Below are 20,578 nucleotides of genomic sequence, written 5' to 3' on the forward strand. Positions count from 1 at the left end.
TACTGCAAGAGGCCCCAGTGAGGAGGCCATTTCTTGTCCTAAAATATGTCTCAATTACAACAGGGAAAGGTCAAGGTGAAAACAGTGTTCAGATCTACTTTTGCAATTTGTAGACAATCACAAATTACTGATTTGGGCAACAAATAGCAATGGTTTATAAATGTATATACACATACACACAACCATGTATATGACAATACTTCTTCACATGTGCTGGCTGCTTGTCTTTTCTAAGGACAGAGCCCATTGAAATGTCACCCAGAAGCATCCTGTCTGATGCTGATATGTATTTGTCTCTCCTTTATAGTGATCTTAAAACTGTGTTTCATATCCTTTTCCAATAAAGTGTAGTTTGGGAAATCTCATTGGCAGACAAAATTGGAATGAAGCAAGCAAATTTTATGAATATACAGATATAGATAGAGATACATAATATCTACATAAATATAGATATGGGAATGTGACTAGTGATGCATGCACATGTATGTATTCATCTGAGCCTTGCTAGTTATATTTTTCTCTTTCCTTATTGATGTAGGCTTTTCATGGGTCTTATGCCAGTCTTAATCTACATATTTACTCTGAATGAAGAGACATCCTCCAGATCACCCACATGTTTGTCCATAAATTAAGTAGCCTCATTTCCTTTATTTTTTTTTCCTCAAGTACTGCTTGATTTCTGACAACATCCTTTGATCAGACCTTAAGCTCAATAGCTGACTGATGTAAATTTACATGGTGAGTTCTGAGGTCCAGAAACTGAGCTGAGAGGACAGGCTATGTGGGCAGCAAAGGAAGAGCATTTGCCTCTACTCTTTCTCTTGCTGACAAGGTCTCTGAGCTGGGTTGATTTCTCTACATGACTTTTTTGCTTGACTAATGTCAACTTATAAAAAATGCACAACCTCAAAATTGAGAGTTAATTTTTCCTTGGGGCAAAATTAGGACTTAGGCCCAGAAGAGAGCATCTCTGGTAGTTCTGAGAAACCACTCTGAGGAGGTGAGCAGGGAGCTAGGATATACAGGAGTTTTGCAACAAAGGGTAGGTAGCAGGAACAAGAGAGGTCTGTGCTCTGAAGTCATTCCAAATGAAATCATTCCTTTAATATGTGTGTGAATTAACTTACATCTTTTCTATCAAAGGAAGTCTTGGTTACTCCATTTTGTTCCTGCTTTGACTGAGACAACCTCCTTTGCCCCCCTCTTTCCCTCTTCTCCCAGTAACAATTTGTTTCAAATTAGCCAACTGAGACCTGACCAACTGAGACCTGAGAAGGGGACAGATATACCACCTGCATTAAGGATAAATAGGTGGGGTCTCCCCTTTCATGTGTACTTTTTGAGCACGCATGCTCTTCCGCAGAAGTAAAGAGCCTTGTCGAGAGCTCCCCATGTTCATGTGTCTTACTTTCCAACACTGATGATCTGAGCCAGAGTCATTTTTCCCCAACAATTTGGGGGCTCATCTAGGGTTCAGGGTCCACTAGAGCATAGATTCTTGAGGAGGGGAGATGCGTCCCAAGGTCCCATTGCGGCGGCCCTGAGTTGAGAGGTCTGTGCCTGTGAACTTCAAACATGGGGGGTTCCTCCACTATCAGGACCATCAGAGTTTTCACAGCCTGCAGATCAACCAGCTCTCACCTTTGGAGGTGGCCGCATTTGCAGATGACTGTGAAATATCACTCCAAAGAGGCAGAGGAAATAATATCAGTGTATATGATAAAGGTGAGGGGGAGGTGTATGCAGCCATGAACACATTTTCAAAAAGTTTGTTGCTGATCTCCCTGATGAGCAGACATCACTGTTTTCCTAGATATGAGGATTTTAGCTTTTTTTTTTTTTTCCCTAGATATGAAGAGATGAAAGAATTGGGCACATAAAATCTTCTCCTGTAAATAATCTATCTGAAGACCTATTCTTCTAGTTTTCCCAGAGCACAGAGTGCTTCACTCCTGATTTCCCCCCTGAGCAGCACTCAGGGGGTGCTGCAGGTCGGCAGCTGCAGAGGCTCATGATTTAATCCATACAGAGAATGATGCAAGTGCTGGCAAGTACAAGCTCCAGTTAACACTAGGAACACAGCACCTCTTCCGGCCAACTGTGGAGAGCAAATCCCCATCCTAGGACTACATCCTATAGCTTCCGATGCAGCAGGAACCCTGGGCCACCCCAAAGTGAGGACTCCCTGGTGTTATCCATTTGCAGTGCCAAGAGGGATTTCAAGTGCTACTCTTTCCACCTGTCCTCTCCATTAGCTCTTGCCCCTCTAGAGTGAAAAACATACCAGGATTCTTTGGTATATCTATAATAAAATGTTTGAGGTCCTGGCACGTACAATACATCCAGCAATGATATAAAATATTTAACTATAGGTGGAGTTTAATGGGGGTAGGGTCGGAAAGCATATGCTTAGATGATTTGTTTATATTTTATGCTATAATATAGACTTTAATTGGAATCCTTCTATATCTGCCACTTAAGCCTAGTAATTTTCAAAACATTATATCAAATTAAAACACAAAATTAAGCTATCACAATTTACATTTTGCTAAAGGAAACACAATAAAGAAGGAAGGGAGGGGGAGGGAGGAAAACAAAATACTCTTTTAGATCCTTTCTCTAATTTCTACTAATAATATATAGTGGACTCTTCTTTCTTTCTTTTTTTTTTTTTCTTTTTATGGCCACACTTGCAGCATATGGAAGTTCCCAGCCAAGAGGTTGAATCAGAGCTGCAGCTGCTGGCCTATGATACAGCTGCTGCAACATGGGATCCAGGCTGCATCTGCAACCTACACCCCAACTTACAGCAATGCCAGATCCTTTGCTCACTGAGTAAGGCCAGGGATTGAACCCACATGCTCATGGGTGGGTTCTTAATCTGCTGAACCAGAAAAGGAACTCCCATATAGTGTCCTCTTTTTGATAAGAGGATAATACTTTGGATATACAATGGACTGGAAGAAATAAAGAGAAAATATATTTTCTTGTGATTCAGCAGTACCCCTAGCTATTTTAATAATTCACACTTCTATTTTGTGTTATCTTAATGTCTTGGCATTTGTGCTCTTTTTTATCTATTTTAATAAAATATGAATAAAATATTTATGGTATAAACATTTCATCTTAAGAATGTAAAACATCCACACACATCACATTAATACTTATTCACAAACAAAAAGATTCAGATCCACCAGGCGTGCATCTGAAAACTAAGTGGACACGTTTTACAAGTAAAATTTTAAAATAATAATATTGATGATTAATATAAAAATTTGAACTCTAATTAAGTGTTTTCTATGAGCCAGCACCACACAAGGTGCTCTGCATTTTTGGGGGGAGGGCTATCTTTAATGTACTCTACTAGAACATTCTTCTTTCACATTTTCAGATATAATCAAAATTTAAAGAGCTTATATGACTCTTGCAAGGTAACATACTGAAACATAGCAGAAGTAAAACTTCAGTCAAGTTCTGCCATACTATAAATCCAAACTCTTAGCTACTGCAGTATATGATTTTATTCAATTAAAATCCTACAAGATATTTCTTTCATGGTAAATGTGGCATGTGGCATTTATTAATCCCCTGATAAAAAAATCACAACCAGACCTCCAGGGATGTAGAACAAGTTTCTGCCCTGTGGTCAATAACTCCACACCATCTGATAAATAGCTATTGGTCTGCTACTGCACCCTGACAGAATGTCCAACCATGGACATTATTTAACCATGTGGCCATAGCCATGTTCTTTCAAACTCATGAAGTTATAGGTTGGACCAATCCAACAGCAATTCATTGAAATATGAAAATGGTATGTTCAGACCTGGCATAGTAAGGCATCATGCTTACATAAGCAGATAACCCAGAACTCTATACAATTTGCTAATATTGTGGAGTTCCCATTGAGGAGCAGTGGAAATTAATCCAAGTAGTATCCACAAGGATGCAGATTTGATCCCTGGTCTTGCTCAGTGGGTCGGGGATCTGGCATTGTCATGAGCTGTGGTTTAGGTCAGATCACTCATTGCTGTGGCTGTGGCATAGGCAGGCAGCTACAGCTCCAATTCAACCCCTAGCCTGGGAATTTCCATACACCATAAGGGCGGCCCTAAAAGCAAAAACATAAATTACTAAGATGTATTCGTGCTTCTCCTTCAGCTCATACTTATGACCACAAGAGACAACTTTTCTTTGACTAGATGATAGAGAAAGAAAAAGGCCAAGCTTCAGACATTTTGTTATCTACTTTATGTGGAACAGGAAGAAGTCCAAGATAAGAATGCAAATGTACTAATGAAGAATGGTAAATAACTGGCTGAATTTTTATGATCCTAGAAGGAGAAAGTTGGAAGATTGAGGACAGAGAGATCTGGGAAAGAGGCATATGGAGGTACCAGTGTAAGTGGTCATAGTATTTGAAGACTTATGTAAAAACATCCATCCAAAAATACATTAAATGAAATAAGTACTGAACTATCAAATAGTCAGAGCAACTCTGCCTTTTGCCATCCATCAGCCCTTATCATCTGCCACCCCATTCCTCATACAACGAGCTCACAAATAGATCAGCCATGAGGTCAGAGATGCTATGGTCCCAAAAGCATGTATTCGTACTCTCTAAGACTGATATAGCCACCTCTTCTGCCAGATGTTGAACCTGCCACAACACAAACCAACATTACACCCTAATGAGATATTTTCCACCAAAAAGACTTTTTGTGGCAGGTTTATTATATTGGATTCTTTCTATCTTAGAATAGAACTATTCATCTTGACTGGAATCAACATATATTCTAAGTACAGCTTTTTCTTTCTGGCCAACACGGCCCCAGATAGCACACTATCCAAAGGTATTCAGAATATCCAACACACCAACACATAAGCCTGTACAATACCACCATAGACCAAGGGATCACCTTCACACCAAACAAGAGGTGTCAGTGGACACATAACCATGGGTGTCACATTTCATATGATACTCTCCCAAAGCTGCTGCCCTGACTCAGCTAGAGCACCAGCTTAAAGACAGAAGCATGTAAGGTCTCCAGTTAATGGATGAATCTAAGAGCTAAAGGGGTAGAAATAGGTAGCCTTAATTACTATGTGCACCATAACCCATGTAGAAAATTTGTATTTCCATTGTCTATACTTTAGAGTCTGAAGATCTAGAGTGTCTAGGACCCAAAGGTATAAAACTTCCACCAGGAGACACAGAGTTTCAGTAAACTTCATTTTCAGGCTTCTGTCTACTCACTTCAGGTCCTCTGAGCCAAGAGACCAGAGGTGAAGAAAGCAGCAACATACTGCCATTAGTAATTCACCTTGACCATGAGCAGGTGGTGAGGCTTATGGCTTCAGGGATAAGTAACTGTGGCACCCAGGTGATCCATTTAACAGTCATTACATACTGCATTATCCATTTTTGATGTTAAAAGCACAGGTATAGAATCCACACATGAAAAGGAGATAAGGTTCACCCCATCGGATACACCACCTGGAGCAGCAGAGGTGCTAAACAACCACAAGGAGAATATACAAGGGATTATAAAAGAGAGAGGAAGGAAAATTATGAGCATAGTGTGTGGCTTCAAGGTCTACTAAACTAACTTTCATCTTCTAAATTATCCAAGGAAAAGAGACAGCCTGGAATTCTGGCGTAATCTTTCTCAAATGGGCTGAACTTACTGTACGAAGCAAATGAACGTGTGTGATAAATGGTGTGAACTGTAGTGTGTCATTCTGAATTGCTCAAATCTCCCCTTTAATGACCAGGACACTCATTGCTTTGGCATCTGGGATTGTTTCCCACTAATGGCTCACAACCGAGGAACTCTCTGGGCATTACTTCTGCTGAAGGAAACCACCCTGCCCAAGGATGCACATGGTATTGTGCTGGTAAACTGATGCTCCAAGAAGAAAGCCCTGAAATACATAATCCTATGACAGCTGACATCTAGGTATCAACAGTTTAATAATATGTTTGCCAAATTCTTGGATCTCTAGCAGTCAGCACTCTGGAGGCAGTGCAAACAGATTCCATCACTCCACTGGCTTACAGGTGTACAGTTCTCTCTTTGGAAGCAGCCTGCATCCAACGACTAGTCAACCAAAGGGTATTGGGACAAACAGGAAGGTCAAATCCAGCTCCAGAATGCTCCTGCTATAGGGCTTCCACAGTTTAAATTTTCCTTCGGCCCAATCTTGTTTCCCTCATGGAAGATCTCTAATCAGCTTTTCCAGCATTTATCTCCTAGTCTGTTTTCAGGGAAATAGACCTGAGTCACACAGAAACACTGAAAAAAAAATTTCATGTTCTTCCCTCATTGAACATTTTTCCTAACAATGAAATTTATATTTTAGGAAGGAAAAAGTGAATGATTATATTTCCCACAAGCTTAATGTACCAATAAATAGTAGAAGATAAAAGATTAGAAAAGCAACAGGCAAAAAAAAAAAAAAAAATGTAAAGAAAGTAATTCTAGGAGTTCCTGTAATGAACCCAACTAGTATCCATTAGGATTCAGGTTCAATCCCTGGCCTAATTCAGTAAATTAAGGATCCTTCATTGCCACAAGCTGCGGCATAGGTTGCAGATGTGGCTCAGATCCCCCTTTTCTGTGGCTATGGCATAGACCAGCAGCTGCAGCTCTTATTCAACCGCTAGCCTGGGAACTTACATATGCTGTGGGTGCAGCCCTAAAAAGTAATTTCAACAACCATGTCAGCAGCACCAATATGTCCTATGTGTGCTAGACATACTCCTCATTTAAGATTCACAGTGTTACCCACACCAGCTTACAATTCCCTTTCTGTATAGGTTTGTATTAAAAGATTCTTAAATGTTTTTTTAGCCCGCTTTTCTGAAAACATAAACATCATCATCTAAAATGGAATTTGTGATCTGGCCATAATATTTATTCCACAACAACGCAAGAATGAGTTTTATAGCAGCTTTGTTCCAAAATTCTAAGGGAGTCAAACTAAGGTAAATAATTGCCCTGCATTTTCTCCCATCACCAAGATTCTAATTTTGCAAGTACTCTACAAAATGCAGAATTGTTAAGTCTTTTTGAAGTGTTTGACTGGCAGATAAGGATGCAAATTGTCAGATGCCTGATGGCTAATCTCATATTTCAGCTGTACAGTATTGCTAAATGTGACATTAAATAATTTCTGAGGAAAATACACTTTCCACCCATCTGTTTTGAACAGATACCTTCTACATTCTCATTTCATAAAAAACTTCCTAGGATATTATACCTAGAAAAAATATGTATACTATTGAGTAGAAATTTCTCAACAGTCAGACAAAATATTAATAAACACGAATAAAACTAAAAGGAAAACCTACATCATTCTGTAGCTAAGTCCTTAATCTACCCCATCTCCAGCAATATTTCATACATATAACTCTAAAGGTATAGATGCATATTTTGATAAGGTAACAGTCTTTTACTGACCTTGGAAAATGGATTTTATAAATTTAAAGGGAGAGAAAGTTATCTACAAAGAGCACAGTCAACATAATTTGAAAATAATCCTGAAAATTTTACATGTTTCATGATGCTCACCTGAATATTGAGACCCTGTCCTGTTAATCATAATGAAAACCTAAAACTATGGTATGCAGGATTTAGGAAAGTAAGAAAATACTAATTCAGATTCTATAATGTTGCATCACTGTATTACACACATTACAAATGTTATCTCATTGATCTTCACCCACATCACTGTAGGCTATTCTATCATTGTGTGATGGGACTTAGAAAATAAATGCCAATAATTTGCCAAAGTAATATAGCTGTATCTTCTTCCTGTTTCTGATACTTAAACACCAGTAGGCTTCAGGCTCCACTTCCCAGACAACATGACTTCCCTTCTTCCCTAGATTTCCCCAGACCAATGGCTTTAAACACTATTGTATTAGTTATCTCCTGCTGTGTAAAAAAACTGCTCCAAATTTAGCAACTGAAAACAACAAATACTTATAAACTCACATGGCTTCTAAGGGCGAAGCATTCATCAGTGCCTGAGGTGGATAGTTTCTTCGTTTGTTTAATTTTTATGGCCATGCCTATGGCAGATGGAAATTCCAGGGCTAGGGCTCAAATAGAAGCTGCAGCTGCAGCCTACACCACAGCCACGGCAACGTCAGAAAGAAGCTGCATCTGCTCTATGCTACAGCTTGTGGCAACACCAGATCCTTAACCCACTAAGTGAGGTCAGGGATCAAACCCACATTCTCATGGACACTATGTCAGGTTCTTAACCCACTGAGACACAACAAGAACTCCAGGTGGTTGGTTTTCACTCAAGGTCTCTCCTGAAGTTGCAGTCTGGCAGTCAGCTATAGCGAGGGTCATCTAACGCCTGGACTCAAGTTGGAGGAACTGTTTCCAAGATGGCTTCGTCATGTGGTTATTGGAAGTAGGCCTCAGTTTCTTCCTGGATGGAGGAAGAAGGTCTCAGTTCTTGACTAGAACCACTCCGCTGTGCTGCCCAAGTGTTCTCAAAACATGACACTGGATTTCCTCATAGCAAGTATTCTAAGAGTACAGGGAAGAAGCCACCATGCCCAATAATGTAGGCTTGGAAGTGACATGCCAAGTCTTATGTCATTTTCAGTCGTTCACACAGATTAACAGTACAGTGTGGGGAGTTTCTGTCGTGGTACAGTGGTTAATGAATCCAACTGGGAACTATCAGGTAGCAGGTTCGATCCCTGCCCTTGCTCAGTGGGTTAACGATCCGGTGTTGCCCTGAGCTGTGGTGTAGGTCGCAGACGCGGCTCGGATCCCGAGTTGCTCTGGCTCTGGCATAGGCTGGCGGCTACAGCTCCGATTGGACCCCTAGCCTGGGAACCTCCATACGCTGAGGGAGCGGCCCAAGAAATGGCAAAAAGACAAAAAAAAAAAAAAAAAAAAGTACAGTGTGTGAGAGATCTAAACAAGGGTGTTGAATACCAGGACGCAGGGATTGGGGCCAGGATAAATGAAGCCCTTTAAATTTAATTCCTTAAGTATCTCCTCACATGCAATTTGTCTCTAAATCTGCACATCTGTGAAACTAAAAAGAAGGCATCAGATCTGCATATTAGACAAGAGACACGCCCACACACCTCTTTGAGATAAACTCTTCTCTCCTTGGGTTTATCCTGAGCCAGCTTGGGAATGATGCTCTTAAGCTTCCTGGAAACTCCACTCTCTATTATTTGATCAAGTATCTATATGAGTTACACACTTAGTCTTCAGAGGATATGTTTTTTGACAGAATGATACTCTGAGGTACCACTTTTGATTTTTCTGAGATCATAACAAAGGATTTTACTGTCATACCTTATGCCTTTTGTCCATGTTTTCTTAGCAGTGCCTTCATTTTGATCATTTGTTTAGAAGATATTTTTAATTTTAGCATCATTTTCCCACCAGAAAAAATGAAGAATTTTCCACACCTTGTTTCAATCCTTCATATTTAACAGTCTGTCTTTTCGTTTTTTTTTGTTTTTTTTGTCTTTTTTTTTTTTTTTTTGTTGTTGTTGTTGTTGTTATTGTTGCTATCTCTTGGTTCTTGGGCCGCTCCCGCGGCATATGGAGGTTCCCAGGCTAGGGGTTGAATCGGAGCTGTAGCCACCGGCCTACGCCAGAGCCACAGCAACGCGGGATCCGAGCCGCGTCTGCAACCTACACCACAGCTCACGGCAACGCCGGATCGTTAACCCACTGAGCAAGGGCAGGGACAGAACCCGCAACCTCATGGTTCCTAGTCGGATTCGTTAACCACTGCGCCACGACGGGAACTCCTGTCTTTTCATTTTCTCTCTCTCCTTTCACATTTCAATGACAAACAGCAAGATAAAAACAAGTGGTCCCTCTAACACTTGGAAATCTTGTTAACTGCATCCTCTAATTCATTAGGTACTTTTTCTATTGCCTCATTAATGTAGGGAATGGTTGCTAAAAATTCTGTCTCTAGGAGTTCCTGTCATGGTACAGGAAATGAATCTGACTAGGAACTATGAGGTTGTGAGTTTGATCCCTGTCCTTGCTCAGTGGGTTAAGGATCTGGCATTGCTGTGAGCTATGGTAGAGGTCACAGACATGGCTCAGATCTGGCGTTGCTGTGGCTGTGTTGTAGGCTGGCGGCTACAGCTCCGATTCGACCCCTAGCCTGTGACATTCTATATGCTGCAGGTTGGGCCCTAAAAGGACAAAAGACCAAAAAAAAAAAAAAAAAAAAAAAACTGTCTCTGCATAAAAGGACCTCCTTTACTCCAGTTTCCAAAATGATTTTCCTTACTTTCATTAATCACAGCCTCCTCAAGGGCCATGATGTTCCTACATAATTTCTTCAGGCTTTTACAAACACCCTCATCTATGGTTCTCACATCCACTTATGGACTTGTTCCAAAACCACTCCCACTTTTTTAAGTATTAGTTAATACTTAAACATTTCTGGAACCAAAATTTGTGTTAGTTATCAATTGCTACATAACAAATTATCTCCAAATTGTGCATCTTGAAAACAATATTCATTGTATGACACATTTTCTGAGGGTTTGGAATTCAGGAGCAGAAGAGAGGGGTGGTTTTAGTCAGGCACGCTCATGAAGTTCCAGTTAAGCTTTTGACTAGGGCTGAGCTCATCTGAGGGCTTGAGTGGCCTGAACGACTTGCCCGCAAAGATAGCTCACCTCCATGGCAGAAGCTCTGTTCCTCACCACTTGCACTTCTCCACAGGGCTGTTGGAGAAGTCTTATAACATGACAGTTGGATTCCCCAAAAGAGAGTGACCCGAGAGAGAGTGAGGAAGAAGCCATATGTCCTATAACTGTGATAGTTAACTTTATGTATCACCCTACTGGTCAACAGGGTCCATATTTAGCCAAAGATTATTCTGGATTTTTTTGTGTGAGGGTATTTTTGGATGGAATTAACATTTAAAAACTGGTGCACTTTGAGTGTATCAGATGCTTTCTGTAGTGTGGGTGGGCTTTATCTAATTAGTTGAAGGCCTGAATATAACAAAACACTGACTTCTTCTGAACAAGAAAGAAACAGGCCACCATACAGCCTTTAGACTTGCAACATCAGCTCTTCCCTGGGTCCCCAGCCTGGTATCTCACTCTTAGGATTTTGGACTCTTCAGTCTAATTGCATGAGCCAATTCCTTAAATCAATCCCCTGCTCTCCCCTCTTCTACTCTCCTCTCTCCCTGTTTCTTCCCCTCTCCTATTTCTCTGGAGAACACTGACTGAAAAACATAATCTAGTCTCAGAAGTGGCACACCTTCCTTCATCCTTCTGCATATTCTATTAGTCACAACAGACCAATCCTGATAAAATGAGAGAGAGGGCCAAACATGGCCATGAATATCAGAAGGCAGGACTCATCTGGGGCTATTTTGTAGCCTGGCTACTGCCAATCTCTATAATAATCTGATAATATTCAAATTTGCCTTTTCAATGGAAACTTCTCCCTTAAATTATGAATTTGTAAATCCAACTGCATACTTGACATCTATACTTTACACATAAATAAGCAATAGATGTTAAATACAGTTCCCGACTCACTGAGCATCACCATCACCTAACATGTTAATCCACCATGGTGCTCTGTTACCGTTAACAGCACTACCGATTATCTTGTACTTCAGGCTGAACTTTGATCTCAACCTGGGTTCGTCTGCCTCATAATCCTTATCAGGTCAATGAGCCTGTCAACTCTACTTTCAAAAACATCATTATATCAATATTTTTTCACTTTTCACAACCTTCATAACTATCACTCTCATTCAAGCCACTATTATCACATGCAAATGGAATCAAAGAAAACGCAACATTTGCTCTTCTTTCGGCTACTGTCAAAAAGGACCTAAATCTGCCAGTACTTTTTTTCGGCTGCTCTGGAGGCATATAGAAATTCTCTGGACCAGAGATCGAACCTGTGCCACAACAGCAACCCAAACTGATGCAGTGACAATGCTGAATCCTTAACCCACTGTGCCGCAAGGGAACTCCCTGACAGTACACTTGAAATACAACATTTTTAAGATTAAAAAAAAAATTATCTCTGTGGCTGCATACCTAAAATCCATAATGCCTGATGTATGGCTTTTTTTGGGGGGGAGGGGCTGGTTTTGAAAACTTAGTAAGAGCTTGCTGAAAATGGCCCCAGCATGTTGTGACGAGGGAATTGTCCTTTTTTTTTTTTTTTTTTTTAACAGACTTTTTCCTTTTGCTTTGTTTTCGTCCCTCTTGAACTCTTTGTCAACCACCTCTTGGCATTTTGAATGGGAAGCTGTCACCATTCATCAAATTAAAATGCACATACAAATGCATTTTAATGTGCAATGTACACTAAAAAGCCTCCCTCAGAAATTATATGGCCCAGCTTTACAATGTAACTTTAGCATTAAGACATTTTATCACAATAGAATTACCAACTCTAATTGGTTTATTTCTTTTCCCCCTATCAATTAGTCTTCTTCCCCACCAGCAAGTACTTTTTTCCTTTATTAATGGCACAATGGAAAAATGTTTACTAAGATGGGTATGGTTAGGGCCTCTGAGTTTCCCATAAATAGAGTAAATGGGATAGAAAATGCTTCTTATGTCCCCATATCAAACTCTATATGGGATATGGATGAACATCCTCTGAGGTCTTTAAAAAATTGCAGCTTGTTAAGAACTCCTTCAAAGAAGTGGATGTTCATACTTTATGATGTAGACTAAACTTATTAAGGAGGTGAAAAGAATTAGTAATCACAAAGCAGGTTGCTTTCTTTCAGTTGGTATTGTACATTCCCTTCTTTAAATGAGCGAGGTCAACATTTAGTTATCTATACAAATATATAAAAATTACTTCAGATCTTTGCCTCTTAATATAACATTGACTGTCTCACTGTCTGTGGTTCAGGAGTCTGAGAGCAGCTTAGCTGGATAGTCCTGGCTCAGAGTCTTTCATGGGGTCATGGTCAAGTAGATGGCCAGGTCTGCAGTCATGTGGAGCTGGAGGACCTGCTTCCAAGTTCACTCAAGTGGTACAGGAGGCCTCAGTTCTTCACTGGTTGTTCACTAAATACCTAAAGTCCTTACCATGCAGGCCTCTCCTTAGGGCTCTTTACAAGGTTGAAGCTGGTTCCCATCAGAGCAGGTGATCCAAGAGGAAGCCCAAGGCAAGAGCCAACATCCTTTCATAAATTAATCTCTTAAGTGATTTATTAGTATGCTGTATTCTCTTTATTAGAAGCAAATCTTAAGTCCAGCACACATTCATATTGGGCATACTAAAGTTCCATTTCTTGAAGGGAGAACTACCAAATACTGGGTTGTAATTTGCTTAAAATTTACAAAATTTCTTAAAACAGCCAGATGATCACCCACTACAGGGCATCCCTGGGCCAGATCTGTTACACATCTTGAAGTGCTCACCACGCCCTCCTTCAGGAACTGGCACCTCCTACCTCCTCTGGCTGTAACCTCCATATAAAACTTCATGCACTATCACATTCTGAAACAATAGAAAACTTGCAGAAGGAAAATGAAACTCCAGGCTTCTTCTTGTAGCCATTTTCTAATAGCTTTGAGAGCAACTGCTACAGCCAAACTTTTTAGATGCCATACTGGCTTTGCCACTCAACTGCAGTGCAACTTGGAAAAATGACTTAAACTTCACATACCTTAAATTTCTCATCTGCAAAATGCAGATCATAACAACACCCAGTAGGTCTGCTGAGATGATTTTTAAAAGTTTTTAGGTATTATCAACTGCTTAGAATATTGCCTAGCTGATAGTAAATCTTTTAAAATTAGTATCATCTTAAGTATCATTATTTTAATTGATGTTAAAACCACCCACTAGTCCCAATCATAGTCTGTAAAATGGGAATTCATTCCACAAACACAAGAACTTACTAATAATCCAGAGTCTGTTTTAGGCATTGTAGATTCAGTAGTGAACACAACAGACCAAAATCTTGCCTTTTGGGAGCTTTTTTTTTGTTTTTTTTTTTCTAAATCGCTCAGTCTCCTCCACAGCTTTACTAAGAAGATGAAATGGAGAAGTGTGGAAAATAGAGAAGGCGCTGCTTGAAGGAATGTGTCTTAATTACGACTATTAATTTTTAGCTCATTTCCCAGAAAAAATTAGAACAAGGCTTGGCTTTACTAGTGACCTGCTGTGTCAATTTGAGCAGCATTTCTTCTTTTTCAGGCTGTTTCCCATTTGCAAAATAAGGGTGACACGACTTGTACTACATCCATGTTTTTTAAATTTTTAAAAGTGTTTTTCCAGATGTGAACTGAAGTTTGGCACTTGCCATCAGTCTCTTATATGGAGTAAAACATGAGCCACTGCAGCTACAGACCCGCAGCAACCCCTGAGTGCAGCCCAGGGTGGAGATCAGGAATGAGGCACTCTGCTCTAGGAAAACTGGAAGAACAGGCCTTCAGATAGTCAAGATATTTTCAGGAGAAGATTTTATGTGCCCAATTCTTGCATCTATTCATACCTAGAAAAACACTAGAATCCTTCATGGTGATGTCTGCTCCTTGTGACTGGTAGTCACCTTCAGGAGATCAACAAAAAACTTTTGTAAAATGTGTATATGCTGCATGCACCTCCCCCTCACTTTTATCATATCCTGATATTCCTCCTTTTCCTCCTCGGGTGGTATTTTAGCCCAGTCTTGTAGTTAAGGATAAAGAATATCACAGTCATCTATAAATGCAGTTACCTCCAAGGGTGAGAGTCTGTGAGTCCTGCAGCCTATGAAAACTCAGGATACCTGCCCAGATATCTGGTGTGCATTATCAAAGGAATGATTTCAGTGAGCCCAGCCTCTTTTGTTCCTGCTCCCTGCCCTTTGTTGCAAAAACTCCTGTATATCCTAGCTCCTCTCCCTCACCACCTTGGAGTGATTCCCAAGGTTTAAGTCCTAATTTCACTCCAAATAAAACTTAACTCTCAACTTTCGGGTTGTGGATTTTTTTTAGTCAACACAGAGAAGACTGGAATTCCTCAGAGATGCTTCTGGGATAATGCAGACATTTTATTGGAGTTTTACCTAATTTACCAATATCTTATTTTTAAAACTTTAATAAAAACCTCATGTATTCAAATGGATTTTACCAAATGTTAGTATATTGAGTCTATATGGATTAAGATTGCCTCTAGTGATTACTAATAAAAATATCATGCAATTGAACTTACAAAAAATAGGTATAGTTAGTTTTAATCTGTTTTATATATTGCAATTCTGTATAAAAGCTGAATTGAAAATAAGGTATTATGACTTGAAATTCATTTTTCTACATAATTATCACTAAAATTTTGAGCCATTATTATTTGCCAGAATCTCCCTTAAGTGTTCCATGTATAATCTCACTTAAATTTAAAAAAATTCTATGATGTTGTGCCTATTTTCCTTTCAGAAAGTGAAGAAACTGAGGCTAGAAAGATTAAGTAACTTGCATAAGGTCATATGATTTGTAAAGGCACAGCCAGAATTTTAACTGAGGTCTCAACACTTGTGTATTTTTACCACCACACTGTAATTCTTTTTAGGATCTCATTAAGATAACCACCGTGTTTTATCTTTCTTTCTATTGCATTACATGGAAAATTAGCTCTTAGTATTAAAGGATGAGTTTGACTGTAAAAGTTTCAATGTAATGAATTCCCAAGAGATACGTCACATATATTACTGTAATTCCAGATAATAATCTATTCATCTGTTTCTGTTTCAGTCCACTAATTAGCTGCAAAACTATACTGTCTCTATGCTTGTAATTGCTCTCCATCTGCATGTTCACCATGTCCTATATCCACTTGAGAAGATGTAACTCTGCACCCCTTGCATCCAGTCTCATTGCTTATCTGAGCATCCTTTGAATTGTGACCAAAATGGCATTTCTACACCATTGACTGACTTGACTATTATTTCACCCTCCTGGGTAATGTCTGCAACAGCTGCTTCTATTTCTCTATCCCTTGACCTTGCAGTCAGGGTTTTTCTACCATCTAGTCCCAGTCCGGTTTTCTAGAAAGTTTTACCATTATACTCTGTAACTTAAACTCTGGTCTTTCTTTAAAACTTATACACATGGTTCTAAATTACCATTTTATATTACATAGTGCCCACAACAGTGTCTGACGTGGCATAAGCACCAATAAATGCTTGTGGAATAAAACTGTCTATGATTATGTCCAATAATTGTTAAAAAATTATGTACCAATTACTTTAACTTTTAATACATAAACCAGAGTACAGAAACACAACATTAAGTTATAATGATGTAGTAAAACTCAGTCAGTGGTCTCAAACCTCTTTAGAACTTTAACTCACTTGCAATAAGTAAACATTCAGTAAATAGGAGACTTAAAAAGAATTTGGTAAATATTCCTAAGGCCAAGACTTCAAATGTGCATTAGTGACTAGAAATCAGTCTGAGGAAAGTGGCTTCCTAAATTGTAAATGCCACACTTCTTGTTTTCTCCAGTTTGATCAGCTTATGGTTCAGCAGCGCAATTAATCACTACTATTTTTGTAAAGTATATGAAAAGCAATGTTTTGTCTAGCTCTGTGGGTGGCATTAAGCTAGCAAAACTGTCTACTTGGCATTCTCCTGACATCAGTCAATGAAGCCATCAGGCAAATGCAACTGCTTTTGTGATAAGCAGTACAGTAATTGAAAATCATCATTTTTCTTCTTCCTCAGGAAAACCTGAAACTTTCAACATTTTTCGTACCACCAAGAAGAAATTAATATTTACAAAACACAAAAAAGGGCACAATCGGGGTGTCCTTTTTCTCAGTGAATTACATATGAGGAAGGAAGACAGCAAAACAATCAAAGTTAATCCCAAATTGCTGCAGAAGCATTAACTATAAAGGCATTGGATCAGTTCTATAGGTAAATGTGTGCAATGACGTCAGAGAGCAACACATCCTGGGGCATTTGTGGGGGTCACTAAACTGAACTGGGGAGGGGGGTGTCTCTCTTTTCATTAGAATCCAGCAGTTAACCTGTTAGGTGATGGCTGAGTGATCCAGGCCTGCAGTCTCAACCATGGGCTGGCATCATCAAGCTGTAGGGGATGATCCTGGGCTACAAAACAGGATCAACTTTGTCCTAAAGGAGTTAAAAGCAGAGCTCTAGATCAAGGTGGCAAGTTGAGCTCTGCTCCCTCCCCAAATCAAACTTGATCACAAAAAATGTTACTGAAGAAAGAATTGATAACTGAGTCAAAATAAGGAAAGAGTATCAGTAGAAGATACCCCCATCCCAAATGTTGAAGAATTTCTCAAATGGTACAAATCAGATGATAGCTGATGAGTGAAGAAATCAGTCAAGGATCAACTAATACTGAAGAAACACATAAATGAATGAGAAGAATCAAAATAAAGTAACACTTGGCTCTGGAGGATGCAAGAAATTCTGCTAAGAACAAGTGGAATTTTAAATAATTCTGCTTTGTATCCTCAGAGAAATTATAGAAGGTATTAAATTCATAAAATGTAATACCGTTATCCAAAAAATAAGCAAAAATCAGTCTGTAAATTAAAAAAAATAAGGTAAAAATTTGAAATCAATAGAAATATGTAGTAATAGGTTAAAAGTAAATTTAGATAAACTTAGTCATCTGATAAAGTCAAATTTTCACATAGTGGATAGAAAGTATGTGATAAGAATCACCAAAGCAATCCTGAGAAACAAAAACCAAGCAGGAGGCATAACTCTCCCAGACTTCAAGAAATACTACAAAGCCACAGTCATCAAAACAGTGTGGTACTGGTACCAAAACAGACAGACTGACCAATGGAACAGAATAGAGAACCCGGAAATAAACCCTGACACCTATGGTCAATTAATGTTTGACAAGGGAGGCAAGAACATAAAACGGGAAAAAGAAAGTCTATTCAGCAAGCATTGCTGGGAAACCTGGACAGCTGCATGCAAAGCAATGAAACTAGAACACACCCTCACACCATGCAAAAAAATAAACTCAAAATGGCTGAAAGATTTAAATATATGACAGGACACCATCAAACTCCTGGAAGAAAACATAGGCAAAACACTCTCTGACATCAACATCATGAATATTTTCTCAGGTCAATCTCCCAAAGCAATAGAAATTAGAGCAAAAATAAACCCATGGGACCTCATCAAACTGACAAGCTTTTGCACAGCAAAGGAAACCAAAAAGAAAACAAAAAGACAACTTACAGAATGGGAGAAAGTAGTTTCAAATGATGCAACCGACAAGGGCTTAATCTCTAGAATATATAAACAACTGATACAACCCAACAGCAAAAAAGCCAATCAATCAATGGAAAAATGGGCAAAAGACCTGAATAGACATTTCTCCAAAGATATACAGGTGGCCAACAAACACATGAAAAAATGCTCAACATCGCTGGTTATAAGAGAAATGCAAATCAAAACTACCATGAGATACCATCTCACACCAGTCAGAATGGCCATCATTAATAAATCCACAAATAACAAGTGCTGGAGGGGCTGTGGAGAAAAGGGAACCCTCCTGCACTGTTGGTGGGAATGTAAACTGGTACAGCCACTATGGAGAACAGTCTGGAGATACCTTAGAAATCTATACATAGAACTTCCATATGACCCCGCATTCCAATCTTGGGCATCTATCCGGACAAAACTCTACTTAAAAGAGACACATGCACCCGCATGTTCACTGCAGCACTATTCACAATAGCCAGGACATGGAAACAACCCAAATGTCCATCAACAGATGACTGGATTCGGAAGAGGTGGTATATATACACAATGGAATACTACTCAGCCATAAAAAAGAATGACATAATGCCATTTGCAGCAACATGGATGGAACTAGAGAATCTCATACTGAGTGAAATGAGCCAGAAAGACAAAGACAAATACCATATGATATCACTTATAACTGGAATCTAATATCCAGCACAAATGAACATCTCCTCAGAAAAGAAAATCATGGACTTGGAGAAGAGACTTGTGGCTGCCTGATGGGAGGGGGAGGGAGTGGGAGGGATCGGGAGCTTGGGCTTATCAGACACAACCTAGAATAGATTTACAAGGAGATCCTGCTGAATAGCATTGAGAACTATGTCTAGATACTCATGTTGCAACAGAAGAAAGGGTGGGGGAAAAATGTAATTGTAATGTATACATGTAAGGATAACCTGACCCACTTGCTGTACAGTGGGAAAATAAAAAAAATATTAAAAAAAAAAAGTATGTGATAAAATATGAGACCTGGAAGACAGATCCAGAATAGTCTGTTTGTAATCTAGGCTAAAATCCTCTATGAACTTTTTCTACATTCTCTTTAACAGGCAATGTGCTTGAGAATAAATTTGTTATCTTTGATTTTAAATTTCTAAGTATGTTCACCTCAGGCTGATAAAGTCCTTCTGTATTCATTTATTTATTTATTTATTTGTTTATTGCTATTTCTTGGGCCACTCCCGTGGCATATGGAGGTTCCCAGGCTAGGGGTCAAATCGGAGCTGTAGCCCTTGGCCGACACCACAGCCACAGCAGCTTAGGATCCGAGCCGCGTCTGCGACCTACACCACAGCTCACGGCAACGCCGGATCGTTAACCCACTGAGCAAGGGCAGGGACCGAACCCTCAACCTCATGGTTCCTAGTCAGATTCGTTAACCACTGAGCCACGACGGGAACTCCCATTTATTTTTTAATTATGATCAGATTATCTGTACACATGGCAAGTTAGGATTCTATGTTGTTATTTTATGTTGATAGTTATGTAAAATTTATGACTGTCATATACTCAGTGTGGTTGATCAAAAGGGATTTTTTAAATAAAGTTCTTATTTATCCATTAAATTGAAGGAAGAGTATGCCAGGTAATTGTCTACTTCAAAAAAAGACCTAGGAGTCTTTTGAGAAGTAACTTTCTCTAAGGGTACAGGGAGCTAGGCATGATGAACCTGACACCTAACTAGGCCCTGGTGGGGGGAAGGGAATTCTGAACTCAGCATGACAACACCAGTAGCTTTCCTTTCCTTGCTCTTCTTCAGATTCTCTCCCAGTACTCTGGACAAGGGAAGTTGTAACTTGAATATTAAGATTTAGCTCTGGTTTGTTAAACATTCAATGTTGTATGTAGCACAGTAGTAACAAATTATTTCCAAGTACAGTGCACACAAAGTGGGGCATCAGTTCACAGAACAGCATAACCCAGCTCTGGTCCCTTGAGGGCTCTTAAGAGCCAGAAGAGGCATTCCCACCAGGACAGCATGGAGCACTCATTAAAGCTTGGTGGCCATTGCAAATATTTTGTTTGTTTACATCTCTTTGCTATTTTTTTTATACTAGTCTTTGGCTATGATTTTGTATGGAAAGCAGTAAAATAGTAGTTAACATGTAGTGTCTGCCTACTGAGCAGCAAGCCCCTACCTTGATGCATTTCTCCTACTGCCTCGTTGTCAGACACTTTCATCCTACCCAATGATTAGCATTTTCATTTTAAGGATGAGAACACTAAGACTTGGTTTAATCTTACCAGTACATCTTCTATCATGATTTGGAATGAGATCCA

General features: G+C 39.4%; 1 long non-coding RNA gene across 4 annotated transcripts in view; it reads right to left on the reverse strand.

Annotated features, from left to right (window-relative positions):
* LOC110256712 (uncharacterized) overlaps positions 1-20,578 on the reverse strand; it is a 451,478-nt gene that overhangs the window by 177,305 nt on the left and 253,595 nt on the right. The window lies entirely within an intron of this gene.

This window comes from Sus scrofa, chromosome 14 (genome assembly GCF_054392235.1).
Source record: "Sus scrofa isolate SSC_HxYL_T2T_F1_AM1 chromosome 14, Sscrofa_HxYL_maternal_Yorkshire_Landrace_v2.0, whole genome shotgun sequence".
NCBI lineage: Eukaryota > Metazoa > Chordata > Mammalia > Artiodactyla > Suidae > Sus > Sus scrofa.